Source organism: Zalophus californianus, chromosome 9, assembly GCF_009762305.2.
Source record: "Zalophus californianus isolate mZalCal1 chromosome 9, mZalCal1.pri.v2, whole genome shotgun sequence".
Classification (NCBI taxonomy): domain Eukaryota; kingdom Metazoa; phylum Chordata; class Mammalia; order Carnivora; family Otariidae; genus Zalophus; species Zalophus californianus.
Window position 1 is genome coordinate 127,195,996 of NC_045603.1, and position 21,312 is coordinate 127,217,307.

Consider the following 21,312-nt stretch of genomic DNA (forward strand, 5'->3'; position numbering starts at 1 on the left):
AGGAATTGCAAATTCAAAGTGTTCCCCAAATCACACTCCATTTCAATAATTCTGTAGTAGGACTCACAGAACTCACTGCAACCTCTTTTACTTATAGTTGTGGCTTATTACAGTGAAAGGAAACAGATGAAAACCAGCCAAGGGAAGAAGCACATAGAGCAGGGTCCAGGAAAGGTACCAGATGTGGAGCTTCCCTTGTTCTCCCTCTCCCCACCCCCGAGAGCTTTATTGAGATTTAATTACATACAGCATTGTGTAAGTTCAATGTGTACAAGGTGTTGATTTGATACCTTTTTATATATTGCAAAACGATCACCACCATAGTGTTAGCTAATGCTTCCATCCTCTTGCATAGTTACATTTCTTTTTTTGTGGTGAGAACATTTAAGATCTAGTCTCTTAGCAAGTTTCAAGTATATAATACAGTTTTATTAGCTATAATCACCATGCTGTACATTAGCTCGCAAAACTTGTTCATCTTGTAATTGGAAATTTGTACCCTTTAACCAACATCTCTTCGTTTTTCCCACCCCCCAGCTCCTGGAACCACTCTACTCTGTTTCTCTGAGGTTTTTTTGTTTTTCTTTTATTCCACACATGAGTAATATCATACAGTATTTGTCTTTCTCTGTCTGACTTATTTCACTTAGGGTAATGCCCTCAAGATTCACCCCAGTTGTCATAAATGACAGAATTTCCTTCTTTCTCATGGCTGAATAATATTCATGTGTGTGTGTATAAATATATGTCACATCTTCTTTATCCGTTCATTCATTAATGGACATTTAGGTTGTTTTCATATCTTGGCTATTGTGACTAATGCTGCCATAAACATGGTAGTGCCAGTATCTCTACAAGATCCCGATTTCAGTACTTCTGACTGTATATCCAGAAGTGGGATTGCTGGATCATATTCTGTTGTCCTTTTTGTGGTCTCAGGACAGCGCTACTCTTTTGGTATTGATGTTCAACAACAGCACAGAGTATTACCAGCTGGGGCAGATCACATGAACCATTGGCATGCAGAGGTTATACTGGGGCTCAGTCACATATTTCCCACATGGCTGACCTTTAGTCTCCAGTGCTTCCAGAGGTAGAACTAACACAGTGTGGCCCCAAGCCCACATCATAATCATATTGCTAGACTGTCCAGTGGCCAAAGCCCACAGGCAAACAAAGGCACTTCTATTGAGCATGACAGTCCAGCGGCCTGGAGATCACCTCCCAGTAGCTGAGGGCAAAGGCAAGACCTCTTTTTGGGTAAGGGTAGTTCTTCACTGCATGGCACCTCACTCCCTACTTATTATCCAGGCCTCAGTTTCCCCATCTTTTCTTCAGGGAAGACTTTCTTTCCCCTCAGACCGAGCTGTCTTTTTTATTTTTCTACACTACATTCTTTTCCTTTATAGTATTTCACTCCATTTGTCATCAATGACTTGAGCAAGCATCACATTAATATCTGTCTTTCTCATTGGATTATATATCCCATGAGGCCAGGGCCCAAGCCTGCCTTGGGCACCAATACCTGGCTAGCTTTTAGCACAGTGCTGGGCTCATACAATGACCTAAGAAACAAATAATTATAGTTTGAGGCTGATTTAAAAAAACAAACAAACAACAAACAGGGGCACCTGGGTGGCTCAGTCAGTTAAGCATTTGCCTTTGGCTTGGGTCATGATCCAGAGTCCTGGGAGCCCCGAGTCGGACTCTCTGATCAGTGGGGAGTCTGTTTCTCCCTCTTGCTCTGCCCCTCCCCCTGCTCATGCGCACACTCACTCTCTCTCAAATAAATAAATAAAATCTTTTATAAAAAAAACCAACAACGGCAAACAACCTTTCAGACTGGCTAACCACTTACTGTGACCTTAGAAGGTAAATAAAGGACTGAAATTTTGTGCAGTGCTTGGCACAGGGCCTGGCAAAATGGGTGTTTATGTTAGCCCTTCATGTTTCCAAGCCTGCTTTGTCATGAGTAATTGAGAATTTATGGTAGATAGAATAAAGCAGTTCAATTGCAGTTGTGAGAGACCTGGGGAAGACCTGGAGGCTGGAGAGACAAGAGAAAGACCTTGAATATAATACTTTGCTAAGGAAATGCGTTCCGTTTGGAAAAAAGAGAAACAGAGCTACTGAGCTTTTATACTTGCACTGACTCTTGTCAAGAAGATCTTTCTGGACTGTGTACACAGCATGGGTGTTAGACCGGGTTCCTCTTTCTGTTCTGGGGCAAAATTTGTCCGTTGGAAGATCGCTCTAGAACCTTCCCCTTGTGCTTCCAGTTTCTCCTGTCTTCCTCTCAAGTGTGCTTCCTTATGCTGTAGGGTACAGAAAGCCCATCCATTCTGTAATGACTTTGCTTTCTTGCTCATCCCTGCCCCCAGCCTCTCCATACCTCAGTCTCAGCTTAGCCAAACTATACGTATTGAATTCTTCTAATCTTCCCTGACAGATCAATCCTTCTCAGCCCTTAATTATTCATGTGGCTCTCCTCTGAATTCCCTTCAGGCTACTGGCTCTTTTCTGGCAGTTGACAAGTCTTATCTGAGGCAGTTCGTTTCATTCCCAGGAGGTGGGCGTGATCAGGGCGCCCAGAAGGACAGAGGAGATGATGACTAGGGAGTGGGGGGTAAGCTGTGCCGCAGGAGTAGGGGTTAGGATGACCCTCAACTTAAATTCTGGCACCCACACTTAATAGCAGACAAGTCACCTCTTCTGCTTCCTCACCTGCAAGATGGGACGAAAATAATACTCTGTATGGGTTGTCATAAATATAAAATGAAGTACTGAGCCATAGCAAATGCTCCCTCAGTGGGAGACTTTATTATTATTATTAGCAGCGGAAAGCTTTCCCTCTCCTTCCTTATAGCCCCCTGCCCGGTAGCTCCTCCACTGGCCGGCCATATGCCCACGTTCCTGCCACTAAATCTGTGAAGTCCTTCAGATAAGAATTAGCCACCAGAAGGTCCTGGTGAGAATGTACCTGCAACAAGGCGTAAGCAGAGAAGAGGAGTTCATTCCTTTCCATGAAAACTGCCAGAAAGTTCTCTCTCAGAACAGAATGGATTGAAGATTTCTTAGTTTAGGAGTCTAGTCTAGTCACCTTGTATCTGGACTACAGTCAGAGCCTCCAAGCAGGTCTCCTTATCTCTCTCTATAAGACCGAACAAATGTCCATTTTCCCAGGACTGTCGCAGTTTAAGCACCAAAAGTCCTATGATCCAGGAAACTCCTGAGCAAACAGGAACAGCAGGTTATCCTATAGTGAAGCCCCCCTTTTCCCAAGAAGCTTTGATAATGCGACCATAATACTGATCTCGAAACACCATTTTATCATCTTGTTTAGTCTGGCAATTGCAGCTCTTCCCAGTATGGTCCCAGCTTGCCTCCACGCCTCATCTGAATAGCCTCACTGCCCACACTTTGCTCCCAACAGCCCCTCCCTGTCATGTTGCTCCATCCCTAGGCCTTTGTTGGGCTGGCCCTCCCTGTTTCTGAAGTGCTTTTCCCTATAAAGCCAAACACAAATCCAGCCAATCAGAGAATAGTTATTGCCAAGGTCATAAGTGTCTCCAATGACTTTCCATAAATCTGGTGTATTTCGCTGATTAATGTTATTTGTCTGATTCGTTGTAGGCATTCGAGCCTTGGGAGTTATGATATAGTACTGGGGTTGGCCTATACTCCCTTAACCCATCTGTCCCTGTCCACTGTCACCTGCAGCCAAGAGAAACAAAACTAAGTGAAATCAGGAAAACAATGCATGAAATAAAATGAGTTTAATAAAGAAATAGAAATCATAAAAATGAACCAACCAGAAATATTACATCCCGTAAAACCTAAAGTGTTTATAGCTTTGTGGAACATAAAATTACTGTTGCAGCAACTCCACTCTGCCCTGGTGGTGTGAAAACAGATAGTATGTAAATGAGTTAATATGGCTGTGTTCTGATAAAACTTTACAAAAACAGGTATTGGGTTCGATTTGGTCCTTGGGCTCTATCAGTTCCTGATCTGGTTTATGTCCCTTATTTTACAGATGAAGAAAGCCGAGAGATAACACCTGTTGCTAGTTTGTGCAGAACTGATGCTAAGATCTTAGCTTTTCAACTATAAGAACCTGATACAAATACTTGTACTTCACGTCACTGTTCACCGGCTTCTGGGTCAGCCTCCTTTCTGAGCTTTAATCCCGCCCTGCTGGACACAGTGACATGATCAGAGCTGTAGGAATAGGGATGGAAGGCGGAGGTGGGTGGGTTTAACAGCGTGTGGGATAAAGTGATCTTTCTCCCCTTGGTACTCTGTAACACCTTGACCTTATGGTGCCTTCACTTTTGCTCTGAGTATAATTTCTTAAAATGGAGGCCTGAGCGATACGCATATTCTTTACATCTTCTTTACCTTTCTAAGAAAAACAATTTAGAGAAAAAATATCTGAAAAGAGTATGGAGAGCTGTGGTTCTCTGTGTCTGGCAAAACGGTAGTTGTTGGAGACAAGGGGGAGATGATAAATAGGTTTTATGTTGTAGGCTGTTTCTCTGCACTTGTTCCTGGATGCCTGCAGCACTGTGATGGGAAGTGCTGTGAAGTTATCTGGGCTCAGAGAGAGAGAGCTCTGTGATCGACCAGCAATGCCTGCCATGGCACAGAATGAGGGAAGGGGGCATGCAGGCTACATGTTTCCATCACTAATTTAGGACAAGAAGATAACTGGAGAGTGAGAAGTTACATTAGCTGTCTTCCTCTTTGCTGTTCCTCTGTGGGACAGTAAGGAAGACAAAGCTGTAAGGAAAGAAGATGCTGTGATGGAGAGATGCCCAAGAGGGGGCAGAGGCAAGGAGGAGAGTGTTTGTAATTTATGGTAGTCTCTCTCCAGAATGTAAATGAGAAGGTAAACAGGAATTCATTGTTAATCCCCTTTTGGCATGAAGCACTTGGTTTTTCTTCTCATTTGGTTTCCACATTAGATTTTATATTAATAAGCAGCCAGATGTACTAGCCCATTTTGTTGGTATGTCTGAGAGCATTTGAGTGTTATAGGCATTGTGGGGAGACGATCTCGCTAATACCCGAGGGCAGATGGAGGCTGATAACAAAGGTGTGGGGATGAGAAATGTGACCTCTGAGTGAACAAAGCCATAGGCCTGATGAGGCAAGGGCAGGAAAGCCTTTCTGAGCAGATGGCAAGCAGGATGTGGGGGAGCAGAGAGTTCCTACTGCAGGTCAAAGGGCACGTTGCACCCGACGTCTTGGGGCAGGAGGTCAAGCGTTAGCTCTTTCTCTTGAGCACTGGTCCCTGTTTTTCCATCTGCATGTTCCCGCCTGTGAGTAGCCTTGTCAGGTCAGGCCAGGATTTTATTGCTTTGGCTAAAGGCCTTCACAGGAAATATTCTCATCTGCCAAATGTTTATGATTTTGTACACATCACCCGCTCCCTCTTGGCACCATTTTCCTTCTGTGGGGAGCAGGAGGTGAGGTATGATTGCAGGAGTCCTGCTGCCATGCCAGGTGATTCAGTTTTGCATTTTCTCTTATAAAGATACTTCTTGTTAAGTAATTTAACCGTAGAAATAGTAATCAGGGAAAACAACTCTTTTGTTTTTTTCAAGATTTTATTTATTTATTCATGAGAGACAGAGGGAGACAGAGGGAGAGAGAAAGAGAGAAGCAGAGGGAGAAGCAGGCTCCCAAGGAGCAGGGAGCCCGACGTGGGACTCGATCCCAGGACCCCGGGATCATGACCCGAGCCGAAGGCAGACGCTTAACCATCTGAGCCACCCAGGCGCCCGAAAACAACTCTTAATGAGGTGCTTAGGCCAAGAGAAGTATAACATGCCACTGCACTTCCACAAGTACTTTTTTATGTTGTTTATTTTGACCCAGTTTAAACTGTCATATCCCATTTTCTGAAATTATTTTCAAAATAATAGAGCTTTTTGAAAGCTTACTATATTGAGTTTATGTATATTTTAATATACACATAGGCTTTCCACATTGAGCAGTAAATTTTATTCTTTAGAACATGAATTAAGCTAAAATTTCTGTATCCCTGCCCACCACCTCCCTCTCCCGAGCTCCTACGAGAGAGCTGTCCATTCATGGCTGCTGTTGCAGCCACAGTTTATATGCTTTTCTGTCTCCTCTCGCCCCCGCCCCACCGACAAGGGGTCACAGAGTTTAGACAGTGCCTTGTGACATGTGACTCTGATGGGCCCACCATAGACTGTGAGCTGGGTGCCGCACACTCCTTGGTCTGGGATTAGGAAGCCTAAAGAGGCTGAGGCAGCAGGAACTGAAGTGGAAAGTTGAGTAATATATGGGGTCAGAGACACTACATGGGGCCTATTCTTTATACCCAAAAAGCAAAACAGAGACAAAATCAGCTTGCATTTTCCTCTTATGTTTTCTTTAATCACTTGACTCTCTAGAAAAATCAGAGCTTTCCAGTTAGTTAGGGCCTCAGTGGACGTTAGGTGTTTCAGCAACTAGAGTAAATCCCCCTAGTAAACTAGGGCATCCCTCAGAGGCAGGTGTGAAATCCTGGGGCGGCTTTCCTATGTGCCTGATGCCACCCCAAGGAGCTCAGTCCCAGGCGTGTCCTGGAAAGGTCATAACACGTTGGTGTTGGCCTCTCCTCATCTCTTACGCTCTACATCATTTTGTGCCAAAGCCTGAGTTTGTAGAGCCTGACCCTCCTTGGAATTAGTACTTTGAGGAGAGAGAGAATAATCTCATTACTAAAAATACAGTGTGTGTGTGTGTGTGTGTGTGTGTGTGTGTGAGACTCTATTTCCCCATTTACAAAAAGCAGGGAACCCCGGCTTCCCCCATCCCCGTGTTGCCAGGGTGGATAGAAGATGAACAGGATATGCTGAATGATTCAGAGAGCAGACGCTATGCAAATGAAGGCCACAATAATAGCTGTGCTGGGCACACCTGAGCCCACAGTAACCTTTGGATGGCCTTTTTGGAAATAAGATGAGAGCTGATATTTAATAAAGCTTACGTTTTTGAGAAGATTGTGGGGGGAATCTTGCTGGGCAGATTTAGGCTTTGGTGACCTTTCTATGCCATTACAAATAGTGTCAGCAGGTTAACACGATGCAGAATGTGCTCACTGTTGTAGAGAAAAAACCTTTATGTCTTTATTAGACTTTTTTTTTTCTTTGCAAGATACTAAAGGCTTCAATTTCACTGGGTTTGTCCTTCTGAATCTGCCTGAATTTGGGGCCAGTTTCCATTATGCATGAAGGGAGTGTGGTAACCATGCCTATATCAAGGGTCAGTGAACTATGGATTGCAGTGCTTTGCAGAGATATTGCATTTATTGCAAAGCCATCAGCATGGCCTTAATTTTATCTAGAGGAGGTAAAGGACACCTAATATGTTTGTTTACTCGTCCTTTTTTGTTAGTCCCCACTAGGCCACTTGGACATCTGGTCTATAAAACACAGATTTTTAGCATCCCTGATGGCTTAAACCAAAGCATGCCTATTCCTTTTATTAAAAAGTAGGAACTAGATCATACATATAAAAGACTATGTGGAAGGTATGTCTAGTTTAAAGAAGAATAATAAAATAAACATCAATGTATCTACCAGTCTGAGTAGGAAACTAAATAGCAGCCCTTAGAAGTCCTGGGTACCCCTCCGTGACCACACTGTCTCCTGCCCAACCTGGGGATATCAACCTGTCTGCATTTTGTTATTCATTCCATTGCTATTCTTGGTGGTTGTGCTGTGTAGCTATTCCCAAACAATACATTCATTTTTGCCTATGTTTGAATTGTATATAAATGGAATGATCCTGTATGTATTCCTCTCTGACTTCCTTCTTTATCTTTGAGTTTCCTTCATATTGATACAATGTTCAATTCTGAACATGCCACGGTTTATTCATTGGCCTGTTGCTGAACATCTGGGTTGTTCTGGATTTTTGCTAGTATGACACTGCTGCAGGAACATTCTCAAGTATGTTGCCTGGTGCACACTTGCAAGAGTTTCTGCAAGGTTCATATCAAGGAATGAAATTGCTGGGGCTCAAGATAAACACAACGTATGTAATGTAAAATGCTTCCAATGAGTTATAGTAATTTAACCTCTAACCAGCAGTAAACAAGCATTACCTTTTTTTTCTGTATCTTCATCAAAACTTAGAATTACCAACCCAATAGTGTGAAATGATAACCTAACTCTAAGTGTGACGTGATTTTTGTTATTTGCCTTATTGTCAGTGAAATAGTTTATTTTTGTTCATTGGACCGTTGCATTTACTCTTTGTAAAATTCCTGTTGTCTTTTGCACATTTTCTATCAATTGCTTGTCTTTTTCTTACTACCTTTTGTCAGTTTGTTACATGCTCATAATACTTATTCTTTGTCAGTTATAAGTGTAATATCTCCATTTGGTGGCTTATATTTTCACTCTTCTTCAGATAATAGCTTTGAGTGAACAGCAATTCTTGATTCTAATCTAGTCAAATTTATAAATCTTTTATGTATTACATATACATTGGTGTCTTTAAGAAATTATACCCGGCGGTTCTGTTACTTCTAAAAATTTTACCATTTTCCCTGTGTAATTTATTACAATCTACCAGGGACTTATTTTTGTGTAGCATGTGAGGAAGGTATGCAGTTTACTTTTTTTCATGTGGAATGATGATATTCCTGCATCATTTATTGAATTGTATATTCTTTCTCCGTGTGTCTTCAATGCCCTTCTGTGATAAATCTCCATATATGCTCAGACATATTTCAAAGCATTCTCTTCCATTCAGTTGGCCTATTTCTCTTAGCCAGTGCCAATATATTACTGTCTGATTGCTATATCTTCATAAAAAGTGTGATATCTGCAAGACAAGTCCTCCTTCCAACTTGCTCTTTTGGAGCATCTTGGTTATTCCTAGCCCTTTATGTTTCCACATAAACTGTAGAATCAGCTCATCCAGTTCCATAAAATATTCCTTTTGGTATTTTCAGTAGTATTACATTGAACACCTGGGTCAATTTGGGGAAAATTAACATTTTTACTACTCAAGTCTTCTTATCCATGAATTATTTAGGTCTCCATTTATTTTAAGTCTCTGAAGTCTTTCATTAAAAATTTCTCATTTTCAGATGGACCTAGAGGGTATAATGCTAAGTGAAATAAGTCAGGCAGAGAAAGACAAATACTGTTTGATTTCACTCATATGTAGAATTTAAGAAACAAAATAAAATGATCAAAGATAAAAGAGACAAATTAGAAAATAGACTCTTTTTTAATTTCACTCATATATAGAATTTAAGAAACAAAATAAAATGATCAAAGAAAAAAGAGACAAATTAGAAAATACTTTTTTTTTTAAAGATTTTATTTATTTATTTGACAGAGAGAGACACAGCCAGAGAGGGAACACAGGCAGGGGGAGTGGGAGAGGGAGAAGCAGGCTTCCCGCTGAGCAGGGAGCCCGACATGGGGCTCGATCCCAGGACCCTGGGATCATGACCTGAGCCGAAGGCAGATGCTTAATGACTGAGCCACCCAGGCACCCTAGAAAATAGACTCTTAACTATGGAGAACAAACTGGTGGTAGCCAGAGGTGAGATGGAAAGATGGGTGAAACAGATAAAAGAGATTAAGAATAAAAGAAAAAAATCTTTTTTTTTTATAAAGCACCTATAGGTATTTAGATTTATTCCTGAGAAATATGTACATGTGTATAACTATTGTGATGGTTGCTTTAACATACAACATTTTAAAATTCTTAAATTTAATATGTTATTTAATATATTACTAATCATTATTAATCACTGACTAATCATGTATCTATAGATTCTTTTGATTTTTATATCAGTGGTAAGTGATGACAGGTTTGGTGTTTTTTATTCCAATTCCTATGTATTCTTATGTGTGTGTGTATATATATATATATATACACATATTATATGCATATATATACATTATATATTATATAGACATTATTTTATATATATTTATATGTATATATTTTATCTTACTGTGTTAATTAGGATGTTGAGTAGGAGTAGTTATACTGGGAATTCTTATCTTGCTCCTGCTCTAAACAGTGTAATAGAGTACTTCTAACATTTCACCACTTAATGTATTATTTCCTAAAGATTTTTATATAGATATACTTTATTAGGATATTAGGGAAATGAAATTCTTTTCTATTCCAAGTTTGCTAATTCTGTTCTTACCATGAATAAATGTCAAATTTTATTAAATTATTATTATTTTGCCATCTACAGAGGTGATCAGATAGTGTTTATCCGTTGTTAATGATGTGAATTACATTAATCCTTTAAGCCAACCTTACATTTCTGGTATATAATCAAGGACACATGACGGGACACATGACATCCTTTTTAATACATTGCAGGATAGGAGAAAGATCCAAACCCTGCGTCAGAGAACATAACATTTATGTCTTTCTCTCGCTTGCTGTTTTTTATAATAAAGGCCATGTCTCAATGATGTTGGCCACCAGATTTTAATTGAATAATCAGTAGTTTTCCTCTCATTGTCAGTTTTCTTATTTGTAAAATGTTAGAGATTTCATTAAAAATTGTAGATGGTGCTACAAATATATGTAACTTGTATATCTTAGAATTCATTGTATTTTTTAGATTACCATTATTCTGACTCTATGTCCAGGAAAAAAAGTGTCCACATTCTTCATTCTTACTATCTCAATACAAGTTGAAAATAGCAAGAAAATCACTAATTTAACTTCTGTCTTCCTTTTCTCTCAGTCTCACACAGAAGAAGTAAAGGTTGAGTGTAAAATACCACAGTCTCGGTTTTATTTCTCTTCCCATGTTACTGTGGATAAATTACACATTCCTGAAGCCTCAATTAATTGCTATGAAGTCAAAACTCAATTTCACTAGTAGTAATAGATATCTTTCATCGTGTTCCTATGGGCCAGGCATTGTACTAGGAATTTTTCATATACTTTATATATTTTGGAACCCACGACCCTGGGGGCAGTTGTCATCATTCCCATTTCATAGGTGAAAAAACCGACTTTAAAAGAAGTTGAGTAACTTGCCCAAGATCCTGTAGGATGGAACCACATAAGACTATCCTTCTTCCACAACTCAATGCTACTTTTCTTGTTTTATTGGGGTATTATTAATATAAGGTGATGGCTTGCTTAGACTGTGGAAAGTCCACATTCCCAGTGTAAAACTACGTACTCCCTCTTGTATGCGAAACTGTAATTTAGATAGAGCAAACCCCTCTCTCTCTCTCCCTCCTTCCCCCCCAACTCTAGACACACCACATCAGTACATTGGAAGATGGTTGGAGACTGACTTTACAGTAAAAATTTGTGATTTCCTTTTGGGAATAATGGGATATCCTACTGCTTCACTATTGGGAAGTTGGACTTTGAGCTTTGTTATGAATGCCTCTATTCTTAACTACTTGTTTAAATACTCCAGGTCATACATTTCTTGAGAAAAGTAATAGTGCAGATGAAAAGGTTGATGAAGGAGGTGGGTTGGCATAAGTCTTTTCTTTTCAGAAACAGTCTTTTTATCCCTACTTCACTGGAGAAAGTCATTTCATCTCAAGAATCAGTTACATCTGAAAATGGAAGATAAACACTCAAGCTTTCTCCATGGGAGTCTCAGGAGGATTCCTGTGGTTAGTTTTTAAGGCACTTTGAGCTTCTCGGATAAGAGTTATTCTGTCATTTCTGATACTAAAGAATTATCACCTCAACATTTTGTTTCTTTTCAAAGCTGACATTTGCTGTTCTTCCCACTTGCTAGGTCTTTGCAAAGGAAACCTCAAGAACCGGCAGAGTGGAAAGCCTTAAGGTCGAGAACACTGCTTCATCAGGGTGGGTGGTATATAGCAAGAGAGGGATGAGGGCAGGTGTGAAGAGGGACCTTGTTTCCTCATTAATGAAAGGACACATATCTTTATGATAACGCCTATCTTATTTTAGAAGAGTTGTTGGTGGCCACCAGCAGAATTGGGTCTAAGAAGGGTTTCGGTGGGGTATCCTAACCCCACTGACCAACAGCTCACTCTTTGGATCTTAAAAGTTTTGCGATCCTTTGTAGTCTCTTTAAAAATGTTTTTATGGGGCACCTGGGTGGCTCAGTCGTTAAGCATCTGCCTTTGGCTCAGGTCATGATCCCAGGGTCCTGGGATCGAGCCCCATGTCAGGCTCCCTGTTCGGCGGGAAGCCTGCTTCTCCCTCTCCCACTCCCCCTGCTTGTGTTCCCTCTCTTGCTGTGTCTCTCTCTGTCAAATAAATAAATAAAATCTTTTAAAAAAATGTTTTTATGTCTGAGAGAAAATATACTGAAGATGTTATCAACTACCTTATCCGTTTATTCAATTGTTTTTAAAAATTGTATTCAGTAACCACTAAGTGCCATAATTAATGCTAAGATCAGGGGATATAAAAAGGAAGAAAACAGAGCCTTCCCCTTTAAGGACTTCATTTGCTGGTGCAATACATACAAGAAACCTATAATTATAGCAGTAGGATCAGTGTCTACACACACACACACACACACACACACACACACACACACACACTTTCTTTAGAATCATAGAAGAGGGACATCATAATGACCAGTCTGTTGTTCAGCAGGGGGACCTGAGGGCCATGGGGAGCATGAATGGGTGGCAGAGAAGGGAGGTCAAAGGATAAGATGACAGCAAGAAGAAAGACTGGGACACTGGTAGGTAGGTGAAACTAGAAGAGAAACTTGACCTGCTTTGCAGTTTATTAAAGATAGACCCTTACAGGAGAGAACCCTGAGGGCAACTTAAAATACACTTTGTGTATTTGTGAGAATGAAAATGTGCTGTTCCTCTTGCTGCACAGGAGGCTGTGGGACCTCCACCATTTCAACTTTTTCACTGTCCGCACCAGTTTGGGCAACCAGATTCTTGTCCCACGACAGTCCTTGGCAGTCTTCCCATGTAGACTGGGTCCCTCCCCACCACCTCCTTCGGCCTCATCCCTGCCTCTGAACCAAACTAATTTTTTGAAGGGTTCATTCTTCAGGCATATTATACTCAGAGCAGATCGGGAGCTGTCCATATTCTCTGTGCTGGGGATAGATGGTGGCCTCCAAATGACCCATTTGCAACAATGGAAGTGACTTGTGGCTTTGAGGCAGGCATGCTCCTGGCCTTGTGCTGAAATATGCAGCTGTCTGACTTCTGGGCCCTGTGAGACACACAGCCTCACTGGGAAGTGGAGAGTTGTGTTTCTGTTCATGTAGTTCTTTCGCCACCATAAAAATTTTGGTTTTCCTGGCACATTCTTTTCTCAAGCTATTACTTAAGAGAGAGCAGTATGAATATGAATAATGCAGTTTGAGCACAAAACTTGTAATGGCAAGAGTCTGAGCTTCTGAGGCTCATTCAGCCTGGAGGTTTGACAATATTGCTAAAGAACACAGGGGTCCTGCCCGTGATTTCATTTAAGAGACAGTTAGGAAGTAGTTGAGTGAAAAGAGAATCCAAAGCTATAATATCCTTTCTTTCTCTTTTTGACCATTTCACAATGTTGAGAGGTTGAGAGTAGAATTGAGCACTTACAGTTCCTTTTCTCAGCCAGCCAAATACAAGTCCATGTATTGAGTCCAAGGAGAACTGGAGCTTCGAGGAGAATGCCAACACTTTGAAAAGCAAAATACGGACGGACAATTTCTGATCTTAAATTAGCACCCTGATGCACAATGAGAATTCTAATGATCCTCATGCTGGGGTGCCATTTTGTGTTTCTTATTAGATTTATAGGAAACTAGTATTTCCAAACCCAGAGTATTCAGACCAAAACATCATCGCTATCATTTGATTAGTTTACTGGTTCTTGAGGTCAATGGGGACTGATCGACTAATTGCCAATCAGCGGGCACTGATTTGTGATCTTAAACCATGAGATGAGAATTAGACGAGAGAGAGATTCTCTCTTCAGAGAGAAATCTGATGTTGGAGGAAGGAGAAGAGCGAGGGAACTTTACTATTTATTGAGCATACCAGTGCTATGTCCTACAATAGTTGCTTGATGTGAAGTACTTTCTGTGATCCTCATGACAGCCTTGAGATGTATTATCCCATTTTACAGATGGTCAGATAAGTTGAATAAGTTGCTTGTGGTCTCACAGCATGTGGTAGAACAAGGGGACAGATCAATGTCACTCTGAAACTACCTTCTTTCTACTATACCAAGGCAGAAACAGGAGTAGCAATATCACCCAGGATTCAGCTTCCCATGTGCCACCATGTGTGGGCACTGTGTCCCTAATGAAACCTTGTCATACTACGTTCAAGGTAAAGGAAGAGCCCACTGCAAGGCCTCCAATGTTTTCTTCAGGTGCCCCAGTTGAACCTCACTCTTCAGACCGGTGTTTACCACCCCATCCTTTCTCATGTCTAGAAAAGTGGCAGCTGCTAAAGTATATTGCTTGGAACCCCAGTGTGACTCTGAACCCTGGAGAGGGCTTTGTAAAGACAAGGATTTGGCTCAACAATGTGAACGTGGAAACTAGGCAGGTGAGTTGGCAGAGCCCTGCTGGGTGGATTCGCTTTGAGGGTCTACAGTATGCTTTGCTCACTACTCCAGTCTGACTCTTCGCTGTGTAGCTATACTGTAAAGTGGCATCTGTCATTCTAAAGTGGAAAGTCTAATGGATGTTAGATTTTGCAATACTTATATTTTAAACCCCATTTTATACTACCTCAGATATTCAGGTTATTGGAATTTAAAATCTGTACAAAGTATTCCTTCATTAAATAAACAATTATTGTGTACCAATATATGAAATATATCAGTTCCCCTGTTGGACCTTGGTATCAAACGTTTCCTAAGGTGTAGTCCCTGCTCTAGAGTACCATCTAGTGGGGTTCTGTAGTAGAAAGCAATTCCCTTCTGTGGGTGGAAGAGAAGGCTTCAGAAGAAAGAGCATTTGAGATGGGCCTGAAGGATGAATAGGAGTTTTCCAGGAAGAGAAGGGAAGAATGAGCACTGGAGATAAATTACCATCACACAAGCACATAGAGTAAGTACTACACAAGTGCATATAGCACCATACAAGTTTTGTAATCACTACACATATTTTATTGCTGAGAGATCCTAACATATTTAACTCTGCCACGGTATGTTACCATTTTTTTTTTTTTTTTGATGCTATCTATTCCAGTTACCACCATCATTATCTAAAATTGTTATCTGGCGTGTCTACATTAGGTTCAAGTAAGTAGAATTCATTCAGTGGTGATATGCATTGTGACAGTTTTGGCCACCTTAGCGAGGTGTGCCGTTTTAATGAGTACCTACTTTGTGCCAGCCTCTGTGGGATTGGTTACATACATAATCTCATTTAAATTTTACAACAGTCCTCTGAGCTGAGTGTTTTTGCTTATATTTTACAGTTGAGATCAGTGGGACAAGAAAAGGTGTCAAGGAATACAATTGGACCATTCGGGTTTAGATAGGAACTCCTCACCAGCTATTTGAGCATGTGCAGGTTCCTTCCCCCCCTACCCCAAATGTCAGTTTCCTCATCATAGAACTGGGAATAATATTTGCGTACTGATCAAAGGGTTGTGGAGGGATGAATTGACCTTGGCCCAGTGCTTAATGAAATATAGCTATTTTTAGTTATTACTACAGTGGTAAAGAAACTTGCCCAGAATTGATCACTGTTCTGTCTGATTCCAAAGTGTATACTTGCATGTTTTCAAATTAGAGCTCCTATGAGGAAGATTTGCAAAATAAACAAAGTTGTTGAAACAACATAAATCATAAATAAGTAAATGAAGGTCAACATTACACACAATCAAAAGATTCCCTGTGATAATGAGGTGGTGAGGAAACAGATGTGAACAAAAGAGAAAATAAACACTTAAGGGTTTTGAATACCCACACCCAGGACCAATCCCCAAATCTTCCCTTCCTGGATTCTTTTTTTTCTAGTCTTTCTGTTTGGTTTTAAAAAAATTTTCAGTCCTTTTCATCTTTACCCAGGATATTAGGAATACGTAGGGTAAAGCAATACTATAAATTATGTAATTTGTTTTATATCTAGCCTTATTTCCTTTCAATAATCAACTTTTTGGCTATTACCAATCTGAGCTCCGCTGCTTTAACAGTTGCAAAATTTGGCAGAAGTCATCTTGATTAGAAGCCATTTGAATTCTGAAATCTTTTTCGGTTAAAATCAGCTCCTACTAGGAATCCAAATCTAAGGTTGGGAGATTAATCTGAGAATTATGGTTGGAGAAAGAACTTGTGAATGATGTTTAGTGAGTGCTGCTCTTTGCTGATGCTGCTGTTTGATAATCCCTTCAAATTCGTGAGTTTGAGCTACAGGCTCAACAAGTGAAAACTCACGCGAGACAATGACATGGTTTGAAAACACAGCTGTTAGGGTCCAGTGGCAATGTTATTTGGATGTTAGCTTCCCCATTGCCTTCTGGAGACATGTACTTTGATGTTAGGCCAAACCCCAAGAAACCACTTTTTCTGGTTGTGGTTAAGGCAAGCAGTGTCTCCAGCTCAACAACCTAAAGAAGGGAAGGAGAGGAGGGCCGGCTGGTCTGTGTAATAAGTTCTGCCTGAGAGCAGTAGATGGAAGGGCGGAGGTCATGTATATAAATTTTTGCTTGGAGAACCCTGATTTCAAATTCTCAGCACCACTGAATGATTGATCAAACGGTGAACAAACTTGTACATATCCCTTTTCAGATGTGTTCTCATCAGACGTGTATCTTTCTGTTTATAAGGCTCATATGTGACCTCTAGTCTGAGCTCTGTCGATTTCTCTGTTTCTTTATATAGTTCATTTCTGCGCTTTGCCCTCGAAACTTCCCATACTTTCTTGGATCGTGGTTACTTCATTCAACTCCATCTAACACTAGAGGGGCTATAGCTCAGTGGTAGAGCATTTGACTGCAACTCCATCTAACACTGGGAGTAACCAAAGAGGACCTCCTTGCCTGTGGCAGGGCTGTATTAGAATGCTTTCGCTTCCCCGTCTCCCCTACCTTTACCTAATGTGCTGAGTTGTAGCTGTTTCCTTGTGGCTAAAGCAAAGGCAATTACTCATTTTATTAGAGTACTTGCCTGCAGACTACTGAGCCTTCTGAAAGGATAGATGAATCAGAAATGCCAGTTTATCTTATTTGCAAGCAGGAGAGTTGACTAAGCAGGCCATGAGCTTCTTGGGATCAGGGTTTGGATCAAGCCCCAATACCTTTAAAAAGGACACTTGCTAGCCCCTAATAAGTATCCTCACACATATTTCCTTTAATTTATTAACTAACCTGTTCCTACATGTCTCCATGCAAGTTTACCATTCTGCATGGGAATCAAGTGTGAAGAGGTTGTGCTGGCTCGGACCGTCACATTGCATATGGTCAAGAATAGATCAGAAAAAGGAGTTAGTGTTTAATGGGAACAGAATTTCAACTGGGGAAAAGGAAAAAGTTCTGGAGATGGGTGATGGTGATAGTTGTACAACAATGTGAATGTACTTAATGCCACTGAACTGAATACTTAAAAATGATTAAAATGGTCAATTTCAGGTTGTGTGCATTTTACTACAGTTGTATTTGGGCTGCCATAATAAGGTACCACAGACTGAGTGGTACTTAAACAACAGAAATTCATTTTCTCACCATCCCAGAGGTTGGAGATCCAAGACCAAAGTGTTGGCAGGATTCTTTCTTCTCAGGAATCTGTCTTTGGCATGCAGATGACTGTCTTCCCGGGACTTGCTTCTTCTCAAGGGCTTTCCTCTGTGTCTTCATCTCCTCTTCATAAAAGGACACCAGTCCTACTGAAATAGGGCCCACCCTAATAATGTCATTGCAATTTACTCACCTCTTTAAAGACCTAATCTCCAAATACAGTCGCATTCTGAGGGGATGGGGGAGGGTGTTAGGACTTCAACCTATGAATTTAACGAGTCACAATTTAGCCCATAAGAAAAATAAAATTTTAAAAAGTAGACTGGATTGGTTATCAGAAAGGGTCTACAACTTTTAATTTCTAACTCAGTGGTTCTCAAATGAGGCATGATTGCCTGTTAGCTTTTTTCAAAATTCACATACCTGGGGACTTTCGGAATCTTGACACATAGGCCTAGATATTTTGAAACACCTCCCTGGGAGCAAAGTCTAGCAGGACAGAAAGGAAGAATGGATCTAGTTGCTTACTTTTATAGCTCATACTAGAGCTGTTTGTCAGTGGAGTCTGTTTAGAAATGATTATTGTAGTTAATGTAAAAAATTGATTTATATAAATTTGGATTATGTTGTTTATGCATGGAAGGCACTTGAGTAGTAGGTTTGACCTTTGTAGGTCTGAGAGAGAGGGAATTTCATAATGTGGATGACTAAGGTCAGGGGGGAAGAAAGCCATCCCAGCAAGAAGTGGTCTCCATGACCTTTTCCACCAAGCTGAGGTTCCAGGGGAGGTGGACTGCTCCCTCCTTACCTGTCTGCTTTGCTCTGCCACCCCATTGCACTCTCAACCCCTGGCAGTACTGTCCTTAAAAAAGAAATGACCAATCATGTCCTGGGTGGGCCACATTCAGCTCAAGGTAAGCAGAGTTGTGAGGAGCCCTGGCTGGTGTACTCACTCTACCGCTAATTAACGTGGTGATACTGGAAAAATGGCTCCTCTCTGGTCCTCAGTTTCTTCATTTGTAAACTGAGGGACATGCACTAGTTGGCAGGAGTATATAGTCGTTATGAGTGTGGGCTTGAGTTAGACAGACCCGGGTTGGAAGATTATGTCAGCTGGAATAAGTCACTTTGTTTTCTACCCTCAGTTTCTTCAAAATGGGGAAAATAACAGACTCTCCAGCATGGGGGTATTGTGAGGATGAAATGCGATGATGCGTGTAAACTCTGGCGTAGATTAGGCGCCCATTATTATCACCAACGTGACCATCTGAGCTCGCACTCCCGAGTCTGGGACGTCCTGGTCCTCCGATTGTAAATCACAATGGAAAGAATTCAGTCTGGTTAGACGAGTAACTGTCTCTCTTGAAAGAAGTATGAAGAAATAACATTATAGGTACTGAATTCAGATCCTTTGCCTACGTTGTATAAAAGTTGAACAATTCTACTTCCTCGGGGAAATAGTTCACTCTGATGGTGAGTTTGGGTTGAGTCTTTCTCCCACTTTCTACGTACCCACAGAGCAATGCCAGTGGGTATGCTGTGATGGAGCCCAGGCCAGGTGGTCCGCACACCCTGAAATGGCTCGGACCCTGCCAGGTGCCCATGGCTCCCTGAGCTGATGAACCAGGGACACCAAAAACTAAAGGAAAAAGGGGGAGTTATGGCTATGATTAGCTGGGGAATATAAACCGATACATTTCATCCCAAGAACACGAAATCAAATACAAAAGCAGAAAATAAAGATTGCCCCCCCCCCCCTTCTTATAGTTGCCTGTCTCCCATAACAATTGTCAGACAGGTTGGAATCGATGGCTTTAATTGGCCAGCCACAAAGGTCTGGGAGCTGTAACCACTGCTCAGCCTCTCTTGCATGGTCAGCCAGGAAACACGCCAGGTCAGGGTGGGCAGGATTCTGTTCCCAGCTTATCTGAAGAACCGCTTGACGTGTGCCACTTCTTCGGGCCTTCATTTCTGTTTCTAAGAAAATGGGGTCTGGCTCTACTTACTTATTTCAACAAAAGGTTGTTAAGAATAAATGTTTCCCAAGTTGTTTAGAGGAGTGGCTAAATTGTAGAGTTCTGTGAATGTGGGGAGATGGTTGAATTTTCATATTGAGTTATGGTGACCTTAGATAAGTATTTTCAAAATATTGGGGAAACACATGTTGCCCTTGAAGCCATATTCAAAGCTGGGCCTCACCTGCCCACTGGGGAATGTGGAGGTTTACTTGGATGTTGAAGGGGGGGGGTAGTAGTGTGGTGGGGGAATTAAATCTTGATTTGGGAAATTATTTGTAAGTTAGAGGAACAGTGTAAAGTAGAAAAGGATATCTATAAGTAACTTGGTTTGGCTTTCATTGGTTAAGTCCCTCCAAAGACAGCTTTTAATCTTCATTCCTTGAATTCAGTTACTAAGTGACCTGAGAATGGGGACCCAACAGCATAGACCTCTGCTCAGGGGATCCCCAATTTCAAACTCTTAAAGCCTTATAACTCATTTGAAATGTAGGGCCCCAGCCTGTCATAGAGGTCCCTGCAGTGAGAATATTACAAAAAGTGATTGACATTATGGAGAGGGCCCAGTTGGTGGAGGCTGAGGGGGCAGATGGTCAGGTGTTCACTGAGGAACATGCATGGGGTATTTGGGTGCCATTCCAGAACTGGCAAATCATGATATCGTCCCTTGGTGTTGAATTTAAACTGCCAAGTTTACAACCAAATGGCAGTGTTCGTGGTGCTGAGCTTAGGCCACTGCGAGGAAATGACCTTGAGAAGTCAGAGAGAGCCTGAGCTTTCCTATCTCTGGGCCCTGCTGGGCTGGAGCTCCCTTCCCTGGCAGGAAAAGAACTTATGACTCAACACAGAGTGTCCTCAGTAGACAGTTCAGAATGTGGGGAGGAGAGACTGGAAAGAGGACCAGATGGAGAATATGGTAACAGCATGTGGGTAGGGCCTGCTTCCTCATTTACCTCATTTCTTTCTTCTTCCCAGCACTCAGATTCAGATTCTGACCTTCCTTCCTGATGACTGCCAGGCCTTCTGAGAATCTCAACCGGTCTGGAGAGGCAGCATACAGTGCCTTAGCGCAAGTGAGGGAACTGTGACAGGATGAATGGAGAGGGCAGACATACTGCAGACCATGTCAGAAGGGAAGGTAGAGGCTTGAAACCACAGAGAAGCAAACATACAAACAGAAAAAAAAATAAATAAAGCCCTCTCTTGCTCCTGCGATGTGCGAATTCTCACCTCTTCCTCCTGCCTATGGGGGCCCGTGACACAGGGGCAGCTTTCCTCACATGATTTTATACAACTTCAGATTTCCCTGATCAGGAACGCGAGCCAGAGGCAGAGGGCCAAAGTGGCAAGCCGGGCCTTGAAAATGGGGACATGGAGTTCCTGCGCTGAAAGGCCAGAAGGCTGGGGCCTTCTCATTAAGAGATTCTGAAGGGAGCTCTCTCCTTGAATGGGTTTCCCAAGGGGTGGGGAGGAAAGCAAAAAGAGGGAGGCAAGGTTTGAGCCAAGTGGCTCTTTGGGGGGGGAGGGGGGGTCTTGGGAAGGCTCCACAGAGGAAGTGTTCAAGTTGAGTCAAACTGGGCCAGAATGTGAAGGTGGCCACATTTAACTTCTGCTCCACTGATTTC

The 21,312-nt window shown here is 41.6% G+C and overlaps 1 protein-coding gene and 1 long non-coding RNA gene across 3 annotated transcripts in view; both read left to right on the forward strand.

The window, feature by feature from the left end:
* Positions 1-21,312, forward strand: part of FRMD4A (FERM domain containing 4A) — a 598,644-nt gene that overhangs the window by 26,574 nt on the left and 550,758 nt on the right. The gene's annotated exons all lie outside the window — the stretch shown is intronic.
* On the forward strand, positions 12,635-20,900 carry LOC113922953. Its single transcript, XR_003520119.1, has 3 exons — positions 12,635-12,713; positions 14,419-14,534; positions 20,663-20,900. It is a non-coding gene; the product is annotated as an uncharacterized LOC113922953 (long non-coding RNA).